This window comes from Haliaeetus albicilla, chromosome Z (assembly GCF_947461875.1).
Source record: "Haliaeetus albicilla chromosome Z, bHalAlb1.1, whole genome shotgun sequence".
Taxonomy (NCBI): Eukaryota; Metazoa; Chordata; class Aves; order Accipitriformes; family Accipitridae; genus Haliaeetus; species Haliaeetus albicilla.
The window spans coordinates 71166351-71182069 of NC_091516.1; the positions used below are offsets into that span (position 1 = coordinate 71166351).

General features: G+C 40.9%; 1 protein-coding gene across 6 annotated transcripts in view; it reads left to right on the forward strand.

Moving 5' to 3' along the window:
• Window positions 1-15719, forward strand: part of CAST (calpastatin) — a 65380-nt gene that overhangs the window by 16987 nt on the left and 32674 nt on the right. The window lies entirely within an intron of this gene.

Sequence of the window (15719 nt, forward strand, 5' to 3'; positions counted from 1 at the left end):
AAGTGTGCTCAGGTCTCGCAAATTGTTGAAAAAGGGTGTTGAAAATACGCTTTCTGATGGCTGTAGTTGGTAATCCCTGTTAGGTGCATATTTGTTATGGATGAGCGGAATGCATGTCACTCAAAAGAGAGAAGCACTGATATGTTTTATTGAAGTAAAATAATAATTTGACAGAGTTCAGTAAGTTTGATGGAATTTAACAAAGTTTAACAGTGGTTTGACATGCTTCAGTAAGATTGTTGGCAAGGTTCACCTTATTAATTACTTCATGGAAGAAACATACAAAGGAAAATAGAGGTAGAATTGAGTTAGAAGGATTCATAGAGAGACCGGAGATGCAAAGAGTATGGAGGACCCTCCTGTTGAGTCACAGGGTTCAGAGTGGACCCTCTTGCTTTCTAAACTCCTTATGGGGCCTAGCTGTGGCTAGGTCCAATCTTAAATCTCAGACTTGGTCAATGGTTTATGTCTAATGGAATTATCCATACAATATTTGTAATAATACTGAGTAGCTACACAGATAAGGAATGTTTCATAGTATTAATTCAGCATGCTATCAGTCACTTACCAAGGATCTGTGTGGGTAGGGGATCTCTCTGCCTTGGGCAAGGAAGGATTTCTTAGTCTCAGGTAAGGAATTTCAAACCTTGAGAGGCGTCCCTGCTCAAAGGGAGACTTACCTAGCATGCAGTCCAGCTGCAATTCAGGGAGAACTCAAATTGGGCCCATCCTAATGGTGCTATTTATAGAGTGAAGTAGTTGGCTGCTAGTCAGTAGTATAGGCAAGAGAGATGCCTTTGTTTTAGTTCTGGTGTCTTGTTCTGTAGTTTGGTTATCTTGCACTTCTGGATTCCCAAACCACCTTTCAAAATATTTTTCAAGACACCTTCACTCTCCTGTATGTGAGCCAGGGGCTTTCCAGCTTGCCAGTTCACCCCCAGGATGTGAGGCCGGTTGCTCCTTAGTCGGCTGAACTAGAGTATGGCGAGGAGTCAGTTGAATCTGCAACGGTGTTCCATATCTGGAGATAGCCCATCGTTTGAAAGATCCTACCGGCAGCAAGTGTTCCTGCTTTTGAATGGGATTTTTTATTTTCTTAATCAATGCTTTTGTAAAATAATACTCCTAAAGATATCTCTATGCTACCTAAGTAATTACTTTTCCTTTCTACTCAGTGAAAGAGGACACAAGGATATAAGTCCTGTTGTTCCTTTCTTTCAATGCTTTTGTCACTAAAGACAGCACAACGTTTTTGTTGCTTTCCTTTCTATTCCTTGCAGTTTGCCAGGGCCTTTCTCCTGCTAGTTAAGCTGGATGTAGTTGTCTGTACGTAGTTCCCCTGACAGCTGTACAGAGTGGGACTGTCTTGCGTATAATCTTTCTGTGTTTCAGTCACCAGCTGCATGGTCGCGTGGGAGCTCACATCTAATTTGCTAACACATCTTTAAGTCTTTTTTTCTGTATGTATTCTTTCTATCATAAGCCTATCTTTTACATTAAGTGTGCAAGGTACCATTTCCAGTGACAGTATTAAGCATAAGAACTGGAAGGTACTGTCATGAAAAAAATGTGACGTAATGCAATTGTCAGGAATTGCTTTATATTAGGTTATGGCAACTTAGGCTATGTGTTTTAATTCAGTACTTGGTGCTTCTCCAGCTTCTGTGACATTCCAAAATATTTATTAGTAAAGATTATGTAGTATGAAAATACTTACCTCATGCTGTCTAATACTGACTCTTAATCAATAGCTATTTTAAGTTTAACCTTTTTAGTTCCCACCTGGCTATGACTACCTTTCTTCAGTTAGGCTAAACCTTCTCTTAATTATATCTTTTAACAATCTCCTGTGATCCTGTGGCCTTATTTAAAGTAGAGCAGAACTCAGAGATTTATTACCCTGTTCTTGCAGTTTGTGCCACCCATATTTTTTTTTAAGCCATTTGGCTAGCTGTATTCTTTTCTGCCCTTCTTTTTGTCTCTAAAAATACCTATTCTGAAGAAAAATTTTGCAGGGATTTTTTTTTTTTTAACAGGAATTTTACAGGAAAGGAAGTATTTCTTGAAAAGGCAAGGCAGCCTTCTCTCTTTTGCTGAAAAAATAGATCAGATCTTTTAATGCAATCAAAGATATTCCACCAGTTTTTAGACAGCTTTGGGACTGCTGTTTCTTCCTTTTAATTTTCTCCCTGATGTAGCTTTAATCTGTCCTGCATGCAAAATCTCTTTTGATTCCATATTCATTTTGTGAGTCAATAATATTTTTCACTAATGTACCTTATCCCAGACAAATTTCTAACCTCTTTGAAGAGGCAGGTGAGGTGGGGCAGTTAAGTTGCTCCAGATAGAGCTGTTCTTTTTTTAACCTACTCTTACCCTGGGGTGAAATTACTTGATCTAAATTGAATAGCCAAAGGGGTTTTTGATGCCTCTATTATGGCCTAAGTAATTTTTCTTTCAGTTAGTATGTAATAATAACTGGTGGCTTGCATTCTGCTTGGGTCACCTGTATTTCTGAGTTTAAGATACGGGAACTTGCGTGATGAATGTTTGTCATTGCTTAATGCCTGGCTAATATGTGGTTAGCTTAATTTTCCTGTGATGCTGTCCTGTAATGTGGACTACTCCTAAGAGCAAGCACTTACCTGTCTGGCTTTGTTTTCGTTGCACTGTGTACCTGAACTGCCATTCTCTTTATGTCTTAATTTTATGCCTGTGCTCTTTATTATTTCACTCTTAAGTTCCTGGCATTGCAGATAGTATTTACTCACAGCTTCCACTCAGTGTTGACATACAGGGATTTTATTCAGCTGCATATGTGTCCATGTGGTATAAGGAATTTTGTCTCTTCTTTTTTTATACCTGTACGGCTTTTGTGTTCTCTGTGTTAAGGGCACCTAGGAAGTTTAATCGGCAACCTTGATGTGCCCAGTTTCTGTATGATGCAAATGTAAATGAATAATTTAAAGATAGTTAGCCGAAACAGATGTTCTGACTTCTGTCTGTCACAAGTCAGTCTTTTCTTTTTGATGTGAAGTCCTGTTTGACTGTACCAGGGTGTTTTCACTAAACATGTGCCTTGTACTAGTACCCTGTCAGATAAATGGCGTGAAAAGTCAGATTCAAGTAAGGTTATGATCATCAGGAATATTTACTGGTTGCTCATGAGCAGTCTTTTCCATGTATACATGAACTGCCAAGGTGCACAAACCAGGAGGTCATTGCTACCATTATTAGCAGGCAGCAGTGAAGAGGAAAAACTGAAATAACCTTCTTCCTCTGCAGAAGGTACTCTGGAAGCGCTGCTGTGTGTTCTTTTACAGCCTTTTAAATTGTTTTTGCCAGTTCCATAGCCAACAGGAAAGCCATTTTCTAGCTTGATGTTCAATCATAGCTACTAATAGAAGGCACTAATATTTGAACACAGCTGGATCCAGCTATCTTCCTTGTATCTTTGTGTTCTTATGGTAATTTGATTTGATATCAAATGAAGTTTTGCTGCTTTTTATGTAGCAGATTTTTGGAATTGGTCTTAATGAGTTCTTAATGAGTACTTTTCTTTTTGTTGCTGGCTGCTATAGCTTAGTGAAGTGAGAATCTTTGTCCATATTCCTTTAATGGACGATTTATTGAAGCAGTGCTGGAAGAAATCAACAACAGTGGAAATTCAGTAAGAATTGTATTTGTTTCAGACTTGACTGATCTTGAATATTTTCAGAAGCTTCTTGATCTTAATGATTTAAGAAATTTAAGGTTAGTCACTTTCAGCTGGCATCCAAATTGACACAGTTTTAAAGGGGGATTCAATCTGCTTTCTTGTGCAATAAACAGGGAAACAACAAGAAAAAAAAGAGTAATTACTAAATATCTTTGAGTGAAGTCCCTACTATTTCTGCAGCAGACTGGAAATTCTGTCACAAGTTTATCTAGATTATGATCAAAAGTGATTCCTACTGTCAGTATATTTGCAGGGTGGGGCGGGGGGGGTTCTGCTACATACCTTACTTAACTGTCACTAAATTTTTATTTCATGAGTTTTGCACAGGCACCTTATTGTGAAGGAAGATATTTTTGAGTAGAAGGCATCTGAAGTCACAGTACTGGTTGGGAATGTCCATGGAAATGCGTGAATTTATTCGTGTGTTACCACTCATATTGTGAAGGTTGGAAAGGCTGTCTCTAAATTTTGAGGTTATTCAGGAAAATATTTTAAAGGGCTGAGAACTTCCTTTTCATGTTCTCCTTAGAGTAGATGTGTGTCATGGCACACAGATCCCCAATTTATAGGTGTTTTGCAGCAAGACCGTGGCAAATCATGGGGCTGTTCCTACAAGCTGCCCTCAGAGCTGTTGCCAACATGTAGTCCTGCATGTGAAAATCACGAGAACTGTGTCAGTGCAGAGAGCGGTGCTGGTTTTCTTGGTAGCAGAGGCATGCTAAAAATAGACCACAACATTAAAAATTGGAAGCTGTAGGAGTACAGAAGCTGCCTCCTGCTTGGAATAGCTGGCTTTGTGTAGTGTTACGGGATGTGGCGTCCGTCACCCGAGGTCATCTTCATGTTTGAAAAGTAGGGCTGTAAAAGAAGCCTCTGATACAGAGACCACTGCAAAAGTTGCCAGGTGTAAAGCTATGCAATGGTCAAAATAATACAATCATTTCACAAAAAAAAAATAAAAATCTGTACTTCACTCAAAAATTTTATTATTTTTCTCGTCAGTCTGTGTCGCATCTTTGGGTGTTTTCCCCTTTCTACTTCCCTTCTAGGGCAGACTTTTTGTTTCTTGTTCCCTTGAGATAAACGGCAGCATAGAGGCTGTTACGAAAAAATGGTTGAAGGGTTTGTTAGTGGTGGCGGGGCTTTTTCCTTAAAAAAAACCCTACACCCCCCGTCCTATACTACAGGTTTGAGAATTTGCTTCTATAGAAAAAAAAAAAAAAAATTCAAGAGCAGGTCACTACTGGTATTTCCAGAAGCACGTTTTAACTTGGAAACGCACACAAATTATTTGGGTTTGTTACGCTTAAAAATAGTCCTAATCAGCCAGGTTTCAGTGGCGCTAGCTGGTCCAGCCATCTCAGTTTCTTGTGATTAATAGTATTTGTGTACTCGGGGGAATTTGGACCGTCAGTCCGAATTCAGGGAGGGGGTGCCCCATAAACTTCCACTAAAAATATCAGTCTGCTGAGGGGAGCCGAGCCGGTTCCTTCCCTCAGCCCCCGTGCTACGAACGGAGGAGGCGGAAGGACGAACACCGCTTTCTGGAAACTAACCGTAGCTCCCGCCCCGAACCGCGCCATCCTGGCCGGCATTTCGTCCCTGTTTTGTGCCGTCGGCTCGGCGGCAGCCCCGTCTGGCGGTGCTGGCGGTGCTGGCGGTGGCGGGGGGGATCGCGCCCCAGCCCCCTCCAGCAGCAGCGCCCTCAGAAGCGGGAGGCGGGTTTTTCCTCAGCCTCGCCTCGCACCGGCCTGTGAGGGGATCGGGGCGGGGCGGAGGGCCCGGACCCGGCGGTTCGGTTTCCCGCCCAGGCTGCGGGCAGCGGCGGTGGGCTGGGCCGGAGGCGGGACCCCGGCCGTGCCTGCTTGGGCGGGCGGCAGCCGCTCGGGCACACCGGGTCGCCGAGGGCCGGGCCGGCACCTCCCGCGAACCGAAGCCTCCCGCAGCGAAAAAGCAGCCCTGTCCTGAGGTTCGTGCTGGGAGCGGAACGCAGCAAGTAAGTTGGCTGTGGCTGCTGGCTTTGCTTTCCTGCCGCCTCGGCTGTAGGCCTGTTGCGGGACACGCCTGTTGTCGTCCTCTTTTTCTTTTTTCTTTTTTCTTCCCCCTTTTCTGGGAATTTTGCGGGCTGAAAGAACGCGAGCTGCTGACCTCCAGGGCTTCAGATGCGATCCTGACGTCGGCAGGCTTGAAGCGCTCCAGAGCTAGCTGCGTGCAGTGAATTGGCTTCTAAAATTATTTTAGCGTGTTGGGAGCTGTCTTTTTAGACGCTGTGTAAGACTGCATGTTTTACGTGTTACACAACTAGTAGTTTACGTGACATAAGCAGTCTCGAAGAAGAGAGGGACGAGGAAGAGCGGACTTTAAAAGTGCTGCCTGAGTTACTCTGTATTTATATCATTTATATTTTTGTTCGGGGCTTGGGTGGTTTTCTTCTGGTTTTGGGTTTGGGGGTTTTTTTTTCCTCATAGCCCACACTGTTCTCGCTTCAAAAACCCGTATCATTTTTTTGGCATACAAATGCAGAGCTTGGTATGCTTATGGCACATACAGAATATTGCGTAGTCAGGGTGTGGGGATCTGTAAGAGCAGCTTCTTTGTTGAAGCGTGCTTGGGTATCAATAACATGTTGACAACAGGAGTTATTATATTGATACCCAAAAGATGCTAAAATACCAGGTACAACAAACATGGGAAAAAGAATACTTTTCAATAAATTGTGTATTATTGTTCTTTCTGTAGTAGTAGAAATTAGATAGACAGGTGTTGCTTTGGTTAGGCCACTATTTGATTATTGTTGCCAATATACTTATTTTTTATCTTTCTTTCTTCAGAGAAAGTGAAAATAGTGTGTTAACTAACACAGGGCTCTTAAACGTTGCAGGCACCTCTGCTGAATTCTTTATCTGTTATCTTCTTTTGACAAGTTTTCTCAATGCTGTATTTTTTTAAATTGATATAAAACATTCTGGATAATGATTTCTTCAATGTAAGACATTTTCTTTTCTAGACAAATGTATTTGCTACTGTCAGACTTTTGTGTAAAGTGGTGCTTTTTTGGTTTGGTTTTTTGTTTTTTTTTTTTACAGGAGTGATTAGATATGTGGGGTATGTAGAGCTCGCAGAAAATTCTGCTGTTGATCTTGGAGTTTCAGGGACGAGTTCCTTGGCCAGTGTTTCTTACAGCTCTAGTTCTGGAGCTTTGCACCTTAAGCAGACACTCCCAGTTTGAAATCTAGGCAAAGTTGTGTTGCCCTGAAGGTGGTGGCTGTTGGAGGACTGGGAGTGGGGCTAGATGAGAAACCTCCGTCTTCAGAAAGTAAAGGAACTGCCTTTTCAGTGAGTTGGTCTCCAGTGTGTTCATTCTCATAGTTTCTGCTCTTTGTTTTCCTGAGGGAGGAAAATCTGCACTCACAAAAGCCTGGGACTTTGTCCAGAGTCTCTTCTGCCAAAGGAAGAACCTCATAGGGATGCAGGGAGGTTGGTGGCCTTGTGAGCCCCTCAGGAGCTCTTTAAGGCTCAGAAACCTTCCTCGTTCTGGAAGAAGTCAGCTCTGTGCCTGCCTTTATGCTTTGCTTAGTAGAAGCACTTGAACCAACTAGAAAACCCACATTTTTGATCCCTAGGAATGAAGCCTCTGTGAGGCAGGACAAGGCCTCACGAAGGTGGACATTTTACATTTTTTTAATGGAACAAGGATGTGCTTATTTCTCCAGAGCATGCAGAGAGCCCGTCTGAAGCAATTTTGAGAGATGCTGAGTTAAGAGCCAATGCTGAAGCAAGAAATGCCCAGTCTGGCTCTTTTAAAGTGGAAATAGTAAAACAATGTTGAGTTTTCCTAAAATGATCTAAGAACAAAATCCAACAACACACCCAAAGGTTATGCAATGTTATCTTTAGATTATATTTTAAAAACAAAATTCTATTAAAATTCCTTGACCTGGTGATTTTTGTTTACCCTCCTATCTTATTTTCTGTTCGTTTTCATAGCCAACACCACTGTGACAATGTGTTCATGTGGCTTCATGAATAATATTTTGTTTCTGCATCCTGGGGGTGAAAAATCCAGTTTCTAACTCAGAGTATCGCTCGCTAGCTCTTGTGACTGCCAACTCCCCATTTTAACTATTGCGTAGTTTGATTATTGTAATACAAATAACCAAGCTTATAACTTCGGAGACCTTCTGTCTTAAGATGAAGTCCTCTTTTATATAACATTTCTATCTTTTTAAACCCCTCTTTAAAGAACACTGGTTTTGTTTGCAATTCCCTATTTCTATTTCAGCTCTGACGAGAAGGGCTTTGCATGCTGTCCCTTGGTGATACTACAGACCAAGTGACACAAATCCTAGCTGAGCTCAGCAGCTGCCTGTGGCATGTAGCTGGCACCTAGTCGCGTGTTTTCCTGGTGTTTTCTTATCAGCTTGCAGTTTGGTGCTGCAGATAGCTTTGGAACGTTCTGGTGTTTAAAACATGCAGAAATGGAAGCAGTTAGCTGTAGTAATTACAGCTAAACACTAACCTTCTGCAGGACGTAGAACTGAAAAGAGTTTTTTTGAACTATCTACAAAAAAGGAGACCTCTGCTGCAGTGACCAGCTCGTACGTTACTGTAATGCTCTGTTGTGCAGAGCGAGAACCTGAGAAGAGTGGTGACAGTGCTGGTGCGCTGCTTCTAATATTTGAATATGACTGAATGAAAATGAAATTTCAGTATGTGCCAACTTGGAGAATGTATTGTGATGGAATCAGGAAGTTTCCAAAAGGAGGTAATCGAAGAGCTCATTTTAAGGAGAAATAAGATGGGGAGTTCAAAACAAATTATTGATGTCAGAACTCTTTTCATGACATCTCTCTCTACATGCCCAGTGAGGAGTTTTACCTGATGCTCAAAACTGTGGCTTTTCTATTTTTCCATGCATAGCCGATGGGAATTTCAAGTTAGGTAACCCATTCTGTGATCAAGTAGAAATACTGAGATCACTCTTCATCAAAATGACAATAAAGTGAACATCTTTGACAATGAAAAGTAGGTTTGAAAATAAAATGCTTTTATTTGCCTGATAATGTGAGTTGAAAAACTTTTCAAGTGAAACATAGCCTCTGTTTGATTCTGGAGAGGTATAATCTGGATACAAAACCAGAGCTTTCTTGCAGTCTTTGCTTTTAACTCCATTTAAAAAAAACAAGGAGTGTTTAGCCAGTGATATTAAAGTGGTGGTCTGTTTGCAGACATGCAGAATCTGAAGGCAGCAGATGAACTGTTACCCTGCTTGGCATATACTGGCTTTCTTTCCAGATCACTTGCAATAATCATGAAAGGACATTAAGGAGAAGTTGCCCTTGTATAGTAAAGGTTATAGAGCAGTAGCCATGCTCCATACTTAAGTCTAAATAATTTCTTTGGGCCACAAACTGAACTGTGTGTATGTAAAGGTTCTTTGTGTTTAGGTATTGTACATGCTCTGTGACCAACTAGCAAACTCTGTTCCTCTGCTTCCAAATGAAGTAAACAACCAAATGAAAAAACTGCGAAAGCATTAGACACAGTAGGAGATAGTACGGAATGTGTAGTGCTTCTTACAGTCAGGTGTGGGATGGTTTGAAATTTTTCTCCATATCCCTGACTTCCTGTGTATAAATAAGCATAAACTGAGGTGTTGGAAGTTTAAGAAAAGAGTCAAAGGGTACAAAAATTATTTAAAGTCAGTTGTCATTCACTGCCCTTGGTTGCTTTTTGTTCAAGCATAAAACTGTTTCAGAGTCTTAACTGTGACTTAATAGTGATTAAAATGAAGAAAAGCAAACATGCCAGTATCAAGCTTTGCACTTAGCATAGGTTGCTGAAATCCAGAAATCTTAAAACAGACTTCTAACCTAAAGGTTGTTTAGGAGATCAGTTAGTTTCAAGGTGGTATGAAGCCTTGTTTTACACTGTGGTAAATATAGTACTGATCTTATTCACAGATTGTGCTTGGTAATGCTTGATTTAGTGTGACCAAATTCAGATACAAGTAAGTTATCTCAAAAAACCACTGCTTAAAAACCTAGTACTTTAAATTTGAGTAGTATGGTTAATCAGCCTTATCTGATACGTAAAATTCAGTGATTAAATATTGCCAAGTTTATCTTCTCTGCCAAAATGGCAGCAATTTTATTTTAGTAATCAAAATAGAAGAAAACAGTATCAATCTGTGTTACAGAAGTTGTCTGGGTCAATGTGCTGCGATTGTCAATAAATTTAGCAGCACTTGAGGCTGCAAAAATGCTTCATGAGCTAATTGGCTTTTCAATGTCTTAGTTCAAACCAGTCTCTTTAAAAAATTTGTCATGTTTTTATTTCATGAGAATATGGGTTTATTTCCGATGTGCTTTATTATCATCTCTAAATGGTGGTTGATCTTGCTCCTGGGTATAGATTAATATTTCTTGCAAATACTTATTCTGTGTGGTGAAAAAATTGCAAAAGAAGGAAATTTCAGGGTTAATCTTTTCCACCATAGTAACCCTGATCATCTTTTGAATTGAGTTTTGCAGAGAGGCATGGTCCTGTGTTACCAGTGGTCTTTGGGTTTTGTCTCTGAATTATTAACAGTCAACTTTCTGATCTGGAAAAGAAGCACCAACATAATCCTACTATTTGTTATTAGTTTTACTGTCATTTAGGAGGAGAGCATATGTGAAGGTTGAAGGTTGTCAGATAGCAAAGCCACTCCAGGAGCGCTCCAGAGATCGTGCTTCAGACAGGAATGATGTCCTGATGAGGCTCTCCTGATGGTTGAGTTCTGTGCGTAGTCCTCCAGCCACTCATGTCCTCGCACACCGGCCCTTCCCCAGTCTGTACCAAGAGTCATGGTGCAGTTTCGTTTTGATGCCTAGCAAACTTACCTGCTGAGGTTTGTCTGCCCTTGGCAGATGAATGTACTTCAGCTCCACTTCATTTTCTTCTTCACGTTTGCTCTGAACTGAGAGTGCATATTGGAACAGAACAATACTATTTCCAAGTTTCTTAGCTCTAAAGGGGAGTCAGCTTATCTCTAAAATTACTGTTGTTGTTATCTTTGACAAGTTGTGGAAATTTAAACTATTATTATAGTAATAGTTTTTACATATTTTTAGGTTATTTTCACGCCAGCTGAGTTTATGAATGTTAAAAGCACAGGAAGCACCCCTAGAGATACGGGGGTTTTTTGTTGTTGCTTTGGGTTTTTTTTAAGATAGATATTTAAAATCATGGGTACTGAAGAATTGAAGCACAGAAACATGAATTCAACAAACTATTGAAATGAATCTCCATGCTTACATATAAAAATCCTGTTTGGTATGGTTTGCTTTATGGCAACCAGTGCAACGTTGGGGGGCTTTGCTAAGTTACGGCTGCAGTGAGCTCAGTGACATCACAGTAACAACACTAGCAAAGAATTTTGGGTTTAATTAGAATTCAGCTACAGAAAAAGTAACTGTCCTCCAAGGATTTTTTTTCCCACCCCCTCTCAGTAGCTGGCATGGGCACTAGGCTTTGTTTATGACATGCAGCGTTTGTGAATTTCAGCAGTGATAGTAGGCTTTAGAAATGAAAGAGGCATGCTGGTAGTCACATGTGGCAAAGTCATTCGAAATTGCTGTGTAAATTGTTCAGGAAAGAAATCGTGTTGATTACTTCTACAAATAAACTCATCACAACAGTGTTGTCCCACAAGTGGGGTTAGGTACCTGGTATGCAATAAGCCAGTCTTACAGAGCCGAGATATTTATTTATTTTTTGTTTGCGCAAAGATGGGTGCTAGGAGATAGTTCCACAAAGCTAGCACACCACATCAAAGAACTGTAATGTATTTATCCTGTTACATGATTAGTAAAAACCTGCCTAAATTTACATTCATTGGTTAGTAGTCACCATCTCATCTACTATTGATTAGTGTCCTGGTTTCGGCTGGGAGAGAGTTAATTTTATTTCTAGTAGCTAGTATAGTGCTATGTTTTGGCTTTAGGATGAGAAGAATGTTGATACCACACTGAAGTTTTCAGTTGTTGCTAAGTTATGTTTAGTCTAAAGTCAGGGATTTTTCAACTTCTGATGCCCAGCCAGCAAGAAGGCTGGAGGGGCACAAGAAGTTGGGAGGGGACACAGCCAGGACCCAAACTGGCCAAAGGGGTCTTCCATACCATGTGGTGTCATGCCCAGTATATAGACTGGGGGTAGTTCGCTGGGGATGGGGTGCAGATCACTGCTCGGGAACTGACTGGGCATTGGTTGGCGAATGGTGAGCAATTGCATTGTGCATCACTTGTTTTGTATATTGCAATTCTTTTGTTATCATTGTCATTTTATTATTGTTATTATTTTCTTCCTTTCTGTTCTGTTAAACTGTTCTTTTCTCAACCCATGAGTTTTACTTTTTTGTCCCTGATTCTCTTCCCCCATCCCACTGGGTAGGGGGGGAAGTGAGTGAGTGTCTGCATGGTGCTTAGTTGCTGGCTGGGGTTAAACCATGACAGTTAGTTATGTATCAATTAGCCTTGCTTGCTTTGTAAATTAGCAAGCATGCTCCTTGAAGGTGTGTGGGGGCAAGTTCTTCCAGCCTGGAATTAAGTTGGTGGTTGCGATCTCCCCCTGCTGCCTTTACTTTTCCCCCAGTTCATGCTTCTTTGGCAATCATCCGGCCTTTGGCGCCTTCTGGAGCGGGATGTTTCCTTCTTATCAGTCTTCAGTTCCTCTTCTAAATAAATGCATTATTTAGACAGAGTAACCAGGCCTACACACTGAAGCTACTGATTAATGGTCATCCTAAATCAAGCAGTGTCACTACGACCTAGGCATTAACCAACATATGGCTTTGCTTAGTTTACATTTTAGCTAAAATCAGATTGCAAAATAGTATTGGGCAACTATTCAGACAACTATTCAGCAGCATTTCCACATAAAATACTCTCAATGCTAAACTATATAAATTACCCAGACTACAACAGGACAACATAGCGGCATATATAGTAGAAATGTTTTATGTATATATACCAGTGTCTGAATAATATACAGGTACTAACTGAAGACCTGCATCTTGCTATTCCATTTCATTAGATTTTTAATATTAAACCTCCAAAAAATTAACTGAGAGCCTGAAATCTGGGAAAGAAGATTTTTGTGTTGATTGTGTGTGGGTTTTTTATCTTTCTCTTAAAAAGGTGTTGTTTTTCTTAACAACTTAATAGCGGAACTATGTATAAGAACAGTAATTACAAAATAATTGGGTATTTCTGGAATTACTTGGGATAGAAAATTACACATAAACACTCAAATGTGTAAGTTTTAACTCAGCTATTATCGGTACTGTAATAATAAAATTTATATAAAGAGGTAGTATCAGTGCTACATTTTTTTCCAGTTTTAAATCACTGCATATCTTAGCTGCTGTGTAACTTTAAATATATATGTTTATATATATTTTTATATATATATTTGTACATATACACACAGAGAGATGTAAGCTCAGATTGTGTCTTGCAGCTCCACTTGGTGAATGGAAAATTAATAGAATTGTGTTTATGCCATGGATCGCAGTATTGATTATTCAGCGTGGATGTTTTTGGAAGACTGTGTGTTGCTTTGCTCACAGTGTTATGAAGTACACTGTGAGACGCTGGAATGGCCTCTCAGTGTCATCCTTGCCCTACCTTCTGCCTGCTGACAGCCTTTGAATGTCTGATGGGGAGAGAGTTGCATAGCCATTACCACGTGCCATCAAAGCAAGTGAGAGATTTAACCTGTAACAGCTCAAGTGGGCTTTGAGCAACCTGGTCTAGTGGAAGGTGTCCCGGCCCATGGCAGGGGGGCTGGAACTAGATGATCTTTAAGGTCCCTTCCAACCCAAACCATTCTGTGAGATTCTATGCAGTAGTGATAATCCTTATTTTTCACCACAGTTCTCTAAAGAGCAATTGCTGCCTATGTCTTACAAACACTGTTAATTAAAGCTTAGTAACAGAAGCATTCATGTAAAGAAGCAACCATTCGTAATGAGGCAGATTAGGTTTTGCCTTGCATTACACAGCTGTATTGAAGTAACCCTGTAAGTTAGTAATGCTGAAATAACAAAGTTGATGTTAGCTTTAAGCCTGAGAAGCAATCCCAACTCATTCATATGTCAGGTATGTAAGCCCAAAAGAGTACTCAGGTGGCTCTTCAGTCCTGTGTCCTAGACTGAATACAGCTAGATCACTCAGTAAATATTTATATAAGCTGGGCCAAAGGCTGGCAGGGCTGGAAATGCCTGGTTCATCTAGGTAGCCTCTGCCACGGAGTGACTCTTCACACAGGAAGGAAGATCTTTGAGCTCTCACTTGAGAGGTTCTTTGCTATAGAATAAGCCACTTTCTTCTTCTCTTCCTGTTTTCTTGGCCCCCTGCCCAGAGGACAAAACATGAGGTGCTGACTGGCTTTTTCTGTCACTAAGTCCCTCACTTTTTCTTTTTTTTTTTTTTCCTAACCCTGTCCTCAGATCTTTCTTCATTCGTCTGTACTGCAGTGTGATGGCCAAAACTGTCCTAGCACTTGACCTAGAGAAGCTCAAGCCAAAAAGATGGAAAGTTATTCCTGTGTTTTACATTTATATTTATGTTGTCACAGTAACAGATTTTTAACTCTGATTCCTCTTTCCTTGGTTGTTTTTGGCAAGAGTATCTCGGCCTGTGGCATTGTGACCTTATGTGTTTTTGTCAGTATTGCTGCCTGCTTAGCTTTTGGGGTTTTGTGTTGTTGCATCTGATCTCCTTCAACCTACCACCAGCCTGTTGGAGGTCCCTTCAGGAACTCCCTGAAATGTTCAGGCTGGAAGCTGGCTGAAAGCAAGATGGTAACCCAGTGTTACACACTTACTTCCCTGTTTCATTCGAGCAAATGTCACCTCAAGTACTGTCAGAAGTTGCAGTGACAGGATGTCGTCCTCTGGAAGTCCATTCGTTCTTACCCACCAGACTTATTTCCATGTTTAAGTGTATTGAGTGTTGTGTTGTCTTTACCTGCTTTATTCTTGAGCAATCTGTTGATACTTACTTATTCTTTTGTTACCATCTAAATGTGTCTGTATTGTTTGCTTGGTAAACATTTTCAGTATCTCTTCTGTTTTTGAAAGTAGCGGATTGCTGCGTTGTGCTCCTTTCTAAGGGTGGGCAATGACCTTCCTCAGTCTGATTAATCTTCTCCATGAATTTCCAAAATTTATAGTTTTAGTTGACGATAGCTCTCGCTACATTGCATATGGAGTGGTTTCAGTGATTTTCAGCTTTCTGTAACCGAGAGCTCTCACAGATTTCTTCACCTGCTGTTTTCTTTTTCCAAAGGATGTTTGCATCCAATTCTCTGAACAGTTAAACTTATTTTCTTTTGATGTTTGTCACCTTTACTTTCTTTTTCTTCTCCTGTTGCACTTTCCCTTTTACTTCCAGATTTCTGAGGTACCTGCAGTGAGACTAGATAGCCAATTTTTGGTAGGCTCTTTTGTTTTGTTTTACTTTACTAACCCACTTTTTGGCTTTTGTGACTGTTCTCTCTCAACAGTAGCATGAAGACTGTCCCACTAATTTGAAAAATTAGTTTCTAAGGGCATTCATTCTCTTACCAAATTAGATCCCAGGTGTCTTCATCTGCCCTTCCTGGAAAGCCATCCTCTAACTCATGGACAAGAGCACCTGAGATCCGTTGGTCAGTTCCTGTGCTTGTCTGTCTGTCTGTGCTTGTCCTGCCTGCTGAGTGGGCTGGTGAGAACACGGGCTGTGACCCTGCAGCCGTCATGCTGCCTGTCAGCCCTGCTAGCAGGTTGGGGTAATTAACAGGTACCAGTCTTCGCTTCACCAGTGTTAACCTGTAACCTCTTCTCTGAGCCCCTTCTGTGCTGGTCGTGGGGATCTCGTGCTGTCAGTGGGTTCCTCTGCAGGCAGCACCTCCATGTGTTCCCTGCTCGTGAGCTCCATGTGGTCCTGGATGCTTTGCCGTGGATTTTCTCTCCTGT